Here is an 11,602-nt window from a genome sequence, read left to right as displayed (position 1 = left end):
CACATAAGTGTTGGTATATTACACGATATCCTGCTGTTTCTGTTAAAACACGCCTTCAAGGTGTTTCGTATCTGTGTCCATCGCTAAACAGCCCGACCGTGAAATCAAACCAGCGGAATCATTTCTGTCCCTAGTTTAAAGTCTCTCATCTTATTTTTCTCTCATTTCTTCCCTCTACTAATGCCTACAACAACGAGAAAGAGTCCAACTTCGAGTTAGTATGCCAGCACGTAGTTCTGTAATAACTACCACAAAGTAGAGCTTTCTTGTAGATATGAGTCTGTAGCAAATAACATACAAATGTTAGTTTCTGAATTACAGTTTCACAATGATGACATAGGGTAATTACAGATTTCAATTTGAATTAATGTTTACCTAATGTACTACTAAGTGTTTTTCATTGTTTTTAAGTAGAAAATCATAAGCAATTTCTCTTTTTTACTAGAAAATAATAAAGCTTGATTTTATTCTTGTTTTATACTATTTATTTGTTGCTTAAATAAATTATAAAATAATATGAATGTATGAACAGATTATATTACTTTTAACAGTGAATGTTTTCTTATTTTTATGATGTTTTTCTCGGAAAAAAAAAGATCATCAAAAGTCGTGAAACCTACTAAAAGGAAAGCTCATCCAGGACAGGTAATGTAATAAGAAAAGAAAGAATGAGAAAAACTTTAACTTGAAATGTCACGTTTGCAGCAAACGACGCACATGGCACAGCTGGAGTCTCTGCACTGAGAGTCTACGTGCCTCCTATCGACTGTACGCGTTACGAGTACATCCCCATGCTCCTGTAGCTCTCATAAACTCTAGAATAGTCTTTGGCTTCACAAACCCTTTCAATGTTTCTCTTGCACACCCAACGATGGAAATGGAACACGTCCGCAAACGCACAGCGTGCAATTGTCACAGCTGTCTGGCGATACAACTTTGTCTAAGCATATCTTTACAGTATTTTTCTTCTTCATGATGTTAATGCGTTCAAAATATATCTCATTAATTAATAAAAAGAAGATTAAATGAATATTCGAATAAAATGAATGATTTATATCATCTTGGCTGATACTCAAACTAATAAATAGCAAATAATGTTACAATGATGAATTTATAGGTGCTAAGATAAGTATAAATGTCTCGTACTCCAGCAACAAATATAGTACCAACAACTCTCATTAGTCATTTATATAGAATATTACATGACACTAAAGACAGTAACCTACAGTGAGTTACAAATTCATCTAGAGGTGGTCACGATTTGCAAGCAATTTTCTGTCGCATAATAAATTTGTCACGAATCGTCATCTATGAATCTTTTGATGCAGATCAAAAATCCTACTATCAACTATTTTTAGCACAATTACTATCGTGAAAGTATGAGGAATAAAAGTGTTAATGATGAATTTTCACATGGGGATAATGCACACTTTGGGAAACTGGAAGGTTGAAAAAGAATAGCAAAGGGTAGAAGCTGGTGAACAGAAATACATAGTAGGGTAGACCAGATAACCCTGCATCCTAGTGCCAAGATAATCTGTCTTGACCCGCGAGTCCTCTTTGCTGAATAATTACATGGAAGGTACACACAGTCCATAGAGGCAGCAGGAGACCTGAACTTGGTGGCTTTCAGTCTTTCTTTTTCTCCTGTAGCTGGATGATAGTATCGAGTTACGATGCCTTCAACTTCTCCTTCTTTAACCAAGTCTTCCAAACCAGCACCCTCTGTCTGTTCTTTTTCTTCTTCAGCACCGCCCAGCATGTAATGCAGCACTCGCAACTTGAAATAGTCTATAGAATTTTTTCAAACTTTTTTCTGCTTTATTTTACTCTGTCCACGTTCTTTACTCATCACCAAAGTACGTAAGTTCTGGCGTTCACTTACAGCATCCTCGGAAAGGGTTGCAACGTGACCAGCGATGTCTGAGAGAGTCCTTCCAAGCTTCCGACTCATTCTAGACCAAACCAACCCGAGTCACGAACTAACGCACACCAGGAATAGATCCGCTCAACCAGAACAATATATAAGCCTTTAAGAGCCGCCAAGTTGGTCTTTAAATCTCAAGACAATTGTCTACTTTTTCTACTTTATTGTGCTATGAATCTCATTAGTTGGATTTTTTTAGCCTGTTTTATCTTTCTTTCAGCTGAAGAAATTTTTAATTTTCTGAAAATCCTCCAACTAAAAGACATCCAAAATAAATGAAACAATTCTACAATGAATTCCTGGACATTAATCAAAAAGTAAACTTTTAAATTCATGATTATGCTGAACCAAACACTTTCGCAATCATTTTACATAACATGATCACTTAGGGCTAAACAGTATTCGATTCTCAAATGTTTCCCATAGATCAAAGTATTATTCTCAACAGAACGTTAAGTGCACAAAGAGAAAAGTAAACTTTCGAGTCAATCATCTGCTATTTCTCCACATTTTTCCATTTTTATTGATCGACAAGAATGGTAACAAAAGATCAATAGTAAACTATTTAAATTGCCCACGATCCTATCATTTTCCTCATTTTACAGTTATGTTATACAAACATTTTTAACTTCTCTTGAATCATCATTATTTTAAAATAACTGAAGATCCTAATTTCAATGTAGTGAACTCACAAATTTTGTTCATATAAATACAAAGCTGTTAAAAAATTTTGTATTTGTACTCTGATGGCAATTATCAAGTTTACTCATCACAAAAGAATAAAATCTAAGTCAAAAGGTGAAAAGGTCACTGGTAGCCATCAAATATTTCTGTAGTGTTGGAGGATATTTTTATACTGGTGGTCACCTATCAAGTAAATAATTAACGTAAATGGTAATAATTACCGAGTGTCAAAAGTGTTTTTCAACTGTGTATATAATTTATATGATATCCAACATAAATTGGCTGAAAGATTTATTAAAAACCACCTGCCCTTACCTACTTATAGAACATTTTAAAAGTCAAGACATCTTAGATAATCAAAATTATTATTTTTTAAATGCTAAATTCTTTACAAACTGAAAACATTTATTTTTTACTGTAATGTTAAAGTACTCATTCCTCTTGCACTCGTTTTTAACATTCGTGAAGACTCCCTAGAGTATATACCACTTATGCAATATGCATTAACGCACATCGAGGCTAGAGTCGCACACAGTAAAGGATGTAAACACGAGGTGAAAACATGAAAACGAAGAATAAGTGTGAGAACTAACCCTCTGCACATACAGACATTTACAAAGAAGAGAAACGCGTAAAACGACTCCCTGTGGAAATGTGTCGGATGCAGTTACGTCTGATCTTTCACCCACACTCGCATTAACTTTTCTTTTAACAGAAGATCTTCCACCCTAACTTACCTTGAATATCATCCTACATCCTTTAAGAGCATTTTATCACATCCTTCTTTTACTTTATTTAGACAGATTATTTCTCCAAAATTCTGTTCACTTAAATTAAAACATTTCATCATCATTTTTATTATGATTTTCAGAAAAGTTTATTTTTATTTTTTGGTAGGAATTCTTTGATGGGTCAATGGTAATACCGATTAAAGATTATGGATCGACTTGGGGCTCAGATGTTTGTAACGAGGGCTCATTTTGTTAGCCAAGGTACGCCATAATGAGAGAGGTTACAAGAGGAAGATGAGTACTACCTGCTACCATCATTGGCTACTGTGTTCCTTCGTCGATGCGCGTTATCGTAACTGAACATTAACTCATCATTTATTAGTAGGTTCTCATGCATTGCAATGTAATACCGTTATTCTGTTTTTAACTTTTTAAAGAGTTAATAAACATCATCTTCTTGTTAAATCTTTCTAAACATCATATTACATGGGAAAAATAGAAATTAATAATTGTGCTTAGTTGAGGTAAAAATTAAATTTTCCACATCAGATTGTTGGTTGCCAATATATATATTTTGTAAAGTGAAAATATGAAATAAATCATCGATGTAGAACTGTAAATTTCGAAATATGTAAAACATCCATTCATTCTATATGATCGAATGTGCAAGTGATTGGAATAATATGGCTTGTACTCGATTTGTGGATTGTTTGCTGGTGTATCGACCTGTGGGTGCTCTATTTTTTGTCCTGCCATTTCTCTCGTTATTAATAGTGAACTCATCTCAATATCATAAAAAATTGAATCACCAATATGTCTGCAACAATTTTGAATAAATAATTGTTCCACATTCAAGTTTACAAAGGATTAGATATTGTTTTTTTTTTTTGTTATGTGATAACATGAAGTTTGACTTGATGTTAAAATGATGAATTTATTTGTTTCATTATAGCATAGGGAATTTATATGAATTCCATACATCTACACAAAATGTTCAATTACCTGTGGCGATGAAGTTGAAAGATAATTCTAGCACTTCAATTCGATTTATTATCGAGTAATCCTGTCGACCCGTTCACCTTCACCATGGAGGACACTTCGATAGCGATGGATACCAATGTAGTATACATTTTGCATGTGGATAGGTCATTATAACGAAGTTCCTGATCTCTAAACGGATGAAAGGAAAAGAAGGAGAAGGACAGGCTTTCGTAATGGGAGTCCCATGAGAGGCAGCCGCGAAGTGAGAATGGCAAGATGAGGCAGGTCGGATTGTTTTCAACGTGTGGATCCTTCTGTTCTACTGCAGCTGTTCATTCGACAGGGTTGGTACGGCACGTACGGCTAGTGACGATATGTAAAGGACTAAACAGTGCGATAGACAAAGACAGAAAAAGGAATGTGAGATGCGAGAAACGTACGAGTGTATATCCGTATGGAAAGGAGCTCCCGTATCTCACTGGTCAGAGCCACTTAATTGACACGCGGCGCATCCCTAACACGTCGCGACCTCCCAACCAGGTTCCACATGCGGCATCACGGATCTCTATCTGTCCCGTCACCAATTCCTCGCACCATCCAATCATGGAAATTGGAATAGTTTGTATACGAGGTTTGTTTTCATTTCAAACTGGAAAATAAAATTATTTAAACAATCCTATATTATTTTACGAGAAATTACTAATTATTTGATTGCTTTCAGGTTTTGAACTCTATCTAAAAAGTATTGTAGATTCTCTGAAACGAAAATAAACTGAACGACATATTTTTAAATAAGTATATATGAATCGATTAAGAATTTAAAAAAATGATTAAACCATCACACGAATGAAAAACAGTTAACAAGTTTCTTGAGGCGTCGAACGCACGCAGAGCATACAATATCGACTAGCATAATCGATCACGCCTATTTATCCCGGCCTTTAGGGGCCGAGCAATTTATGGGGTTCTCCAGCCGTCAGTCCACTGCAGAACAGAGATCGTGCTGGTGATGATGCAACGAGAAAGACGGGGTCTTCGCGTGGCGGTCTTCACGAAGATGAGACAAGCTCTTGTTCGTTTGCTTGGCACCCACATACACTGAGAAGTGAACACGAGGACCAGTAGACATCAGGATCCCCCGCAAGTCCTAAGGCCCTAAGTATAACCGTGAACCTTGGCCTGCGCAGATGAAGAGAAAAAAAAAGTAAAACCGGTGAAGGAGAGAAGAGAAAAAAGAGACAAGTAAACAGGCAGACAAACAGGATGGACGGGACTCACAAGATGGGAGTACAGGGAGGATGGTTTGCTCTGAATTCCAGACGTGACCCTAACTGACCTGGCGAGAACATCTTCGCGTATTTTCTCTTTCTCTTTTGCGTTTCTTCGTCGTCTTCCTCTGCAATTATATCCCCGCTTCTTCCAGTAAGTACCCAAGATAAGTTGCTTTAGGTGGTATTACTGTAACGCGGATGTGTCTGGGCGAAGCATGCCCTCAGGATAGTAGTGCATCCGCACTTGAAACGTGATCCTGCGTGCCATCCTACGGTCACATTCATGCATCGATCTGATGTGTGAATACCACGCATTGCAAATCGAGCTAAGCTTCTCATATGCATCGAGGATGCTTTGCGATATTATGTAACGTTAGCACTCCGTAGAGGGTACATTGTTGACGTATTCTATGGACATGTTGAGCCTTCCAGGGATGATATCCATGTTACGATATTTGTCTGACTGGCAGTATGCTGACACCTATGAAGAGGTATCTTCCTATCTGCATACGTAAATATTGATGACGTATGATCCATGGTAATGTTTCAGGTGAACAACGGCTATACACAATAAATTTCTGATACTATTCAAATTATTCATCATAAGTAAATCCATCGATGTGATGTATTTAATAGTTTTACTATTTCATTCCATATTCATTATTCCTTAAATCTATCCTTAAAAAAGTACCATTTTTTTTTTTATAAAAAACTTTACTTATTTGAAATACTTTATTTTTATAAAAATAAATCTGTATTTTATAAAAATTTTCAAAAATGTAAAAAAACATGAAATATCAATTGAATTGCTTTTCAATTCAGTAGAATTTAAAGCTCAGATTTCTTTGTTGAAAATTCCTATAGCGTAAAAAATTAATCAATTACTAAAGTAAAGTTTTTTTTTTTACATTTGATCGCTCATACTTCATAAACAAATAATCGTTCAATAACTGTTCGGTTATCATTAAAAAGTTTGAAATTTTTTTTTATGTTTATATTTACGATATTTCGTTGAGTTTTTGAACATCAAATTTCAATATTCAAAAGTTATAAAAAACAATATTTTTCATCAAGCTCAACGTCACTTTGGTGGATTTAATTCAAACGTTGTCTCTGCAGTGCATTTAGCCTTGTTTGTGACATTTGATATTCTTCTGTAAACTACAATTCTCTACATCACATAATAAACACATCATTTTATCAATATTCTATCATGATCAGTTATAATGAATTTATTACGCTCGAGTTTAAAACAAAAACTAAAGTCACATGTGTTTATTTAAATAATAGATATCTCAGATGTTGATAATAAAAATCGGGTGTCTAATTAGACAAAGTAAAGACAACTCTATCTCATAATTACATGAGAATACTCAACTGATTCTTGATCATTTAGATAAATAGACATGCTCGGTAACATTTCCAAATTACAAGCAAGAGAGAAAACGGGCAGAGCTGGGGTTTAAAGTGTGAGAGGTAGTACGAGCGGCAAATTTAACTGCGGTTTGACCCGTAGATTCGAAGTAATTCGATGATCTATGTACACGTCTGCTGCATTCCTCCAGGGCTCTTCGTTTGACCGCAACGCTCACGTTGCAACAAAGGAAGGTAAACTGGGTGGAGAAATTGTTCACGTGTACTACAGTCAAACGCAATCACTATAACAAAGGATGCATTCGATTCCGTTTACCAAACTGCCGGGGTCTACTGGGTCTACTCTTCAAGTCTTTGTTATTCAAGTATCAAATTTAAAAAAGGTATTATTTTACTTGCAAAACTTCTAGTCTTATAGTTAATAACACAATAGTCATCTCAATGATTGATTTGTTTTTTTTGTTCAAATTATTTTATTTCTATTAACAAAATAAAAAAGTGGGACAGGTTTGAAGAAAAATGCGAGCTCATTAATTAGTATCAAGAAAATACAATACATCTTCGTAAAGTACAGTCGAGTGAATTGGTGCGGTATATGTAATCGAGCGTGCGAGTAGTTTTGGCCTCATTGTACCACACAATTGTGGACACTAATGTCTCCAATAATTAACCGATGCATAGAAATTGTTTGTATTTACAGAGACGCATCAATTATTCTCAATCGTCTATATTTGTACCAAGCTGTAAGACAATGAAATATATTTTTCAGTAATTCGATCATTTAAAATAAGTCATATGAGCAAACGGCAAACATACCTTGGGTAATGTTTAAAAGTAAGATGTCCCTGTATTCTGACTTTTAGTATTCGACATCACGTTGGAAAGCGTAAGGCTTTAATTGACTGTAATTTGCGTAGCGGAACGCGACGCTGAAGACTGTAAACAACTCTGAGCAGTGAAGCCGAAGCACGGCAGCAAAAGCAAAGGGTCACTGACCTTCTCTGCAAACGTAGAACTCAGAGTAACCTTAACCCTGGAATTGCCCGCTTTAATTCCTACTCTAGACTTACTTCTCGTCGTAAGATGCCGACCGTGCGCACTGTTGAATCGTGCGCATGTATACCTATCTTACAACCTGGTCGCATTACAAGAGAACACACTTGTCGGACGAAGGCAATGGAAGAGACAATCTTACAATTTGTGATTCCATTTTCTGAAATTCTGCTCTGATGTCAGACAGTAGTAATAACGTTGCTACTTTGCACGACTTGTGCTTCAATCATTCTTCCACCGTTCATTATCGTTATTTCAATTTCATAAAAAATTTACTATTATTTATGACATTCAGTATGATTGTTTATTGAAATAATAATGTAATATAATACTGCATCAATATATTACTAAAATATTTGCAAAGCTCATGTAATTATAGATAAAGTATTAACTTATACACACATTACTATCAGATTGTCTCTTGACATACACCTCCTTCAGGCGTTTCCAAGTTTGCCTATCTCCAACCATTTGTGTTCATATAGTTAGATGCAGCATTATCGAATTATTTATTTATTTTTGTGATTGAATATTATGATTGTATTTTCACATAGTTATACGTTTATTTGTTAATAAAATAAAATATTTGGTATTTTATTATCTGCTCATGTAACTGTTGTAACTTCTGAAGAGCAATAAAATGTAATTCCACCAACAAACAGTTTGGTAAAGCCTAAGATATCTGAACATGAATCAATATATTTTGGGTTTAAAATTTTTTTTTGGCGTAATTATTTTCAAAATTAATATTTTATGCTTACAACAGTCTTCATACAAATAGCTCATAAAAATGATTTGCTTTCACGATAGTATATCACCGGGGTACCATAAAGAAAATATTGCCAAAGTGATCTAGGGTCTTAGGTATGTGTACACATACATACATTTCTGTCTGGCCACCGTCTGCAACCACTTTGACGAAACGATCACGTCTGCTGTCGTAAAGTCTAATGCATTTGTGTCGACTAGGGTTGACGCGAGACAAAGATCAGTGTGCATACATTCGCAATATAGAGCATACCATCACAATGAATTTTCGTCGTGATCGTAAAACTTGGATGAATTGACGCATTGACGGCTGCAGTAAATGTTACAACATCGATGCGTTAATAATGTAAAGTGTTGCATATCTGACTAAGTAAACAGATCCATCTACTGCTACCCTTCGTAAATAACTAGAATATGACAAATGTGTTGCATGCTCTTTACTTCACCAACGCCCTCACTCAAACGTTTTCTTCCCCAACACCTTTTCACTGGTAAACGTATTTGTTTTAAGGTCACTTTATGATGGATAATGTCCAGTAAAACACTTAGGTAAAGGGCTCTATTCATCCTAAATCGACCAAATTAGGGTATATATAGACCATAAAAATGTAATATTGATTGTAAATGGCTATTTCGAAGCTTTTATGCTATGTAAAGTCTCTACAGTCTTTAGAGTCAATAAAATAATAAAATGAAATTAACACGTACAATGAAGTTGTTTACAACGATCTTATGTAGTTAATCATTTTTTTATCATAATACCCGTGTCAGTGAAATTTGTGATAAGAATTCTATAGAGAAAGTACAAAAGGAAAAGGTTGTTCTGCTTGATGCTTTTAAAACTTTTTAGTACTTCAAAAGGTGTATTATCAAAGAGGTAAGTTCATTGGTTACAAGCGGTGGAACTGACGTTGACAACATATACTAAATTGAGTAGGTAAGTTATTACGTGGCTTTTATACAATTACATGTTTTATTAGTATATTTTCATAAAAATACATTTACCTACTAATGATGCATGCTTTTAGGTAATTATTCAACAAGTTTATTATCAAACAATAAAGATAACAAAAATATTTTGCTAGCAAATTCAAGTAATGTATTTTCATTATCTAGAGTTAATTTTCTTGTTGATAATTATTTTTAACAAAAATTCCCGAAAAATACAAAAATAATTTTTGTTTTATTTTTTATATTGAATACTACTCTGTTCATAAAATATTCACGGAATGAGTATACCAAAATTCCAATGAAATAGCAGAATATTTTTTCTCATTACCATGAAATTAACTAACGCAATAACATTTTGAACATTCTTCTCTGAGTAATGCGTGAATACCAACTACGAAATTGTACAATTGCTTATATTCACACACACACATTTATGCGTGTGTGTCAAAAGGATACCAAATGTAGTGTATGTGCACATATAGAACGTGATGTTTTAAAAAATAATCAAAAAAGAAATAAAGTACGAGTGAATATTTTTTGTTATAAATGGTGAGGAAAGTGAGAATGTGCGTACAAGAGTTTACGAATTTCAAGAATACAGGATATTGTAGCAGAACAAGAATAGAGTAAGGTTGAAGTAGGGGGTTAGTAAAGTTGTATGGGAATAGAGGACGATAACGGGACTGCGTTTTCGGGCAACGACCTGTCGCCATCCCTACAAACTCACAACTCGACCCAACCTTTTCGCCTATTCTACCAAACCAACCCATCTACATTTCTGTTATCCTTGCTCTTTATCCTACATCCTGCATTTCGTCGCGTCTGTGCTAGGGTTTCGAAATTTACCTCTCATTTCCTTTGAGCTTATAGATGAGTTTTCTCTTTTACCCCCTGATTACTTAGAGTCAAGCACGTTTTCCTATTGCCATCTAATCAACGCCAACAGTCGTTTAAAGTACTAATCAACGTTCTCTAAATTAATTAGAATGATATAAAGCATTGATCGGTCAACTCTGAGGATGAAAGCATGCTTAGTATTAGTGGTTGTGGGCTTGTGAAGCTTTGCGGAAAGCACCGCTAGAGAATTCAAGGGTTTAGAGGAAACCAGGACTAGGAAAATGTCGTTAACGTATGTATACCTCTCACGTGGAGTCACAGAATTTCACAGCATACGCCCAGAAATGGTTCCTATACTGCTTCTCTCTTACTTCCTCTCTTCGTAATTCGGTAATCAATACTAGAGACTGGAGACCGATTGAGACGCCAATTGGAGAGCTTGAAAATCCTTTTTCAGGATTTTTTTACTCACACTTTACTGAACACTAAGCTGGATTAGTTTTTTTATCACAAAATTTCAAGTGAGAATTAAGCAAAAGATAAAGATAAATGCTTCAATGCAAAAAATTTCTTTTATTTAATAAGCATTTTTATTGATGCTATTTAATCGTATTGTAATTCATTTTTAAAATATTATAATCTCATCACAAACATCTTTGTAGTATCTTTTTAAAGAGGAGAAGTATAACTTTCCAATCAATAGCAAACTTAAGAAATGATAATTATGTGATTGATAAAAAATTTCAATTTAATTGCTAGAAAAATAATAGCAATTATGATACTATTTTTTCCCTAGTGGTTCCTAGAAATTAATTTTCTTAGAAGGTTTCCTCTCGACTACCATTTTAACCTATTTACTCGTAGTAGAAAGTTTAAAAGAAAAATGAAGTAGAGGCGAGTATACTGAAGAAAAGACAATTCTTCGGCTCACGATTATCACTGTTCCGTAAGACGAAGTTTTACACTCTCGATTCGGAATATTATCGTGCCTCTGGCCTCGACATCAGACGGTTCTGTTGGTGTGA

The sequence above is a fragment of the Chelonus insularis genome, unplaced genomic scaffold (assembly GCF_013357705.1).
Source record: "Chelonus insularis isolate UGA/USDA-ARS -01 unplaced genomic scaffold, ASM1335770v1 scaffold_714_pilon, whole genome shotgun sequence".
Classification (NCBI taxonomy): Eukaryota; Metazoa; Arthropoda; class Insecta; order Hymenoptera; family Braconidae; genus Chelonus; species Chelonus insularis.
Note: the sequence above shows the minus strand (reverse complement) of the source record.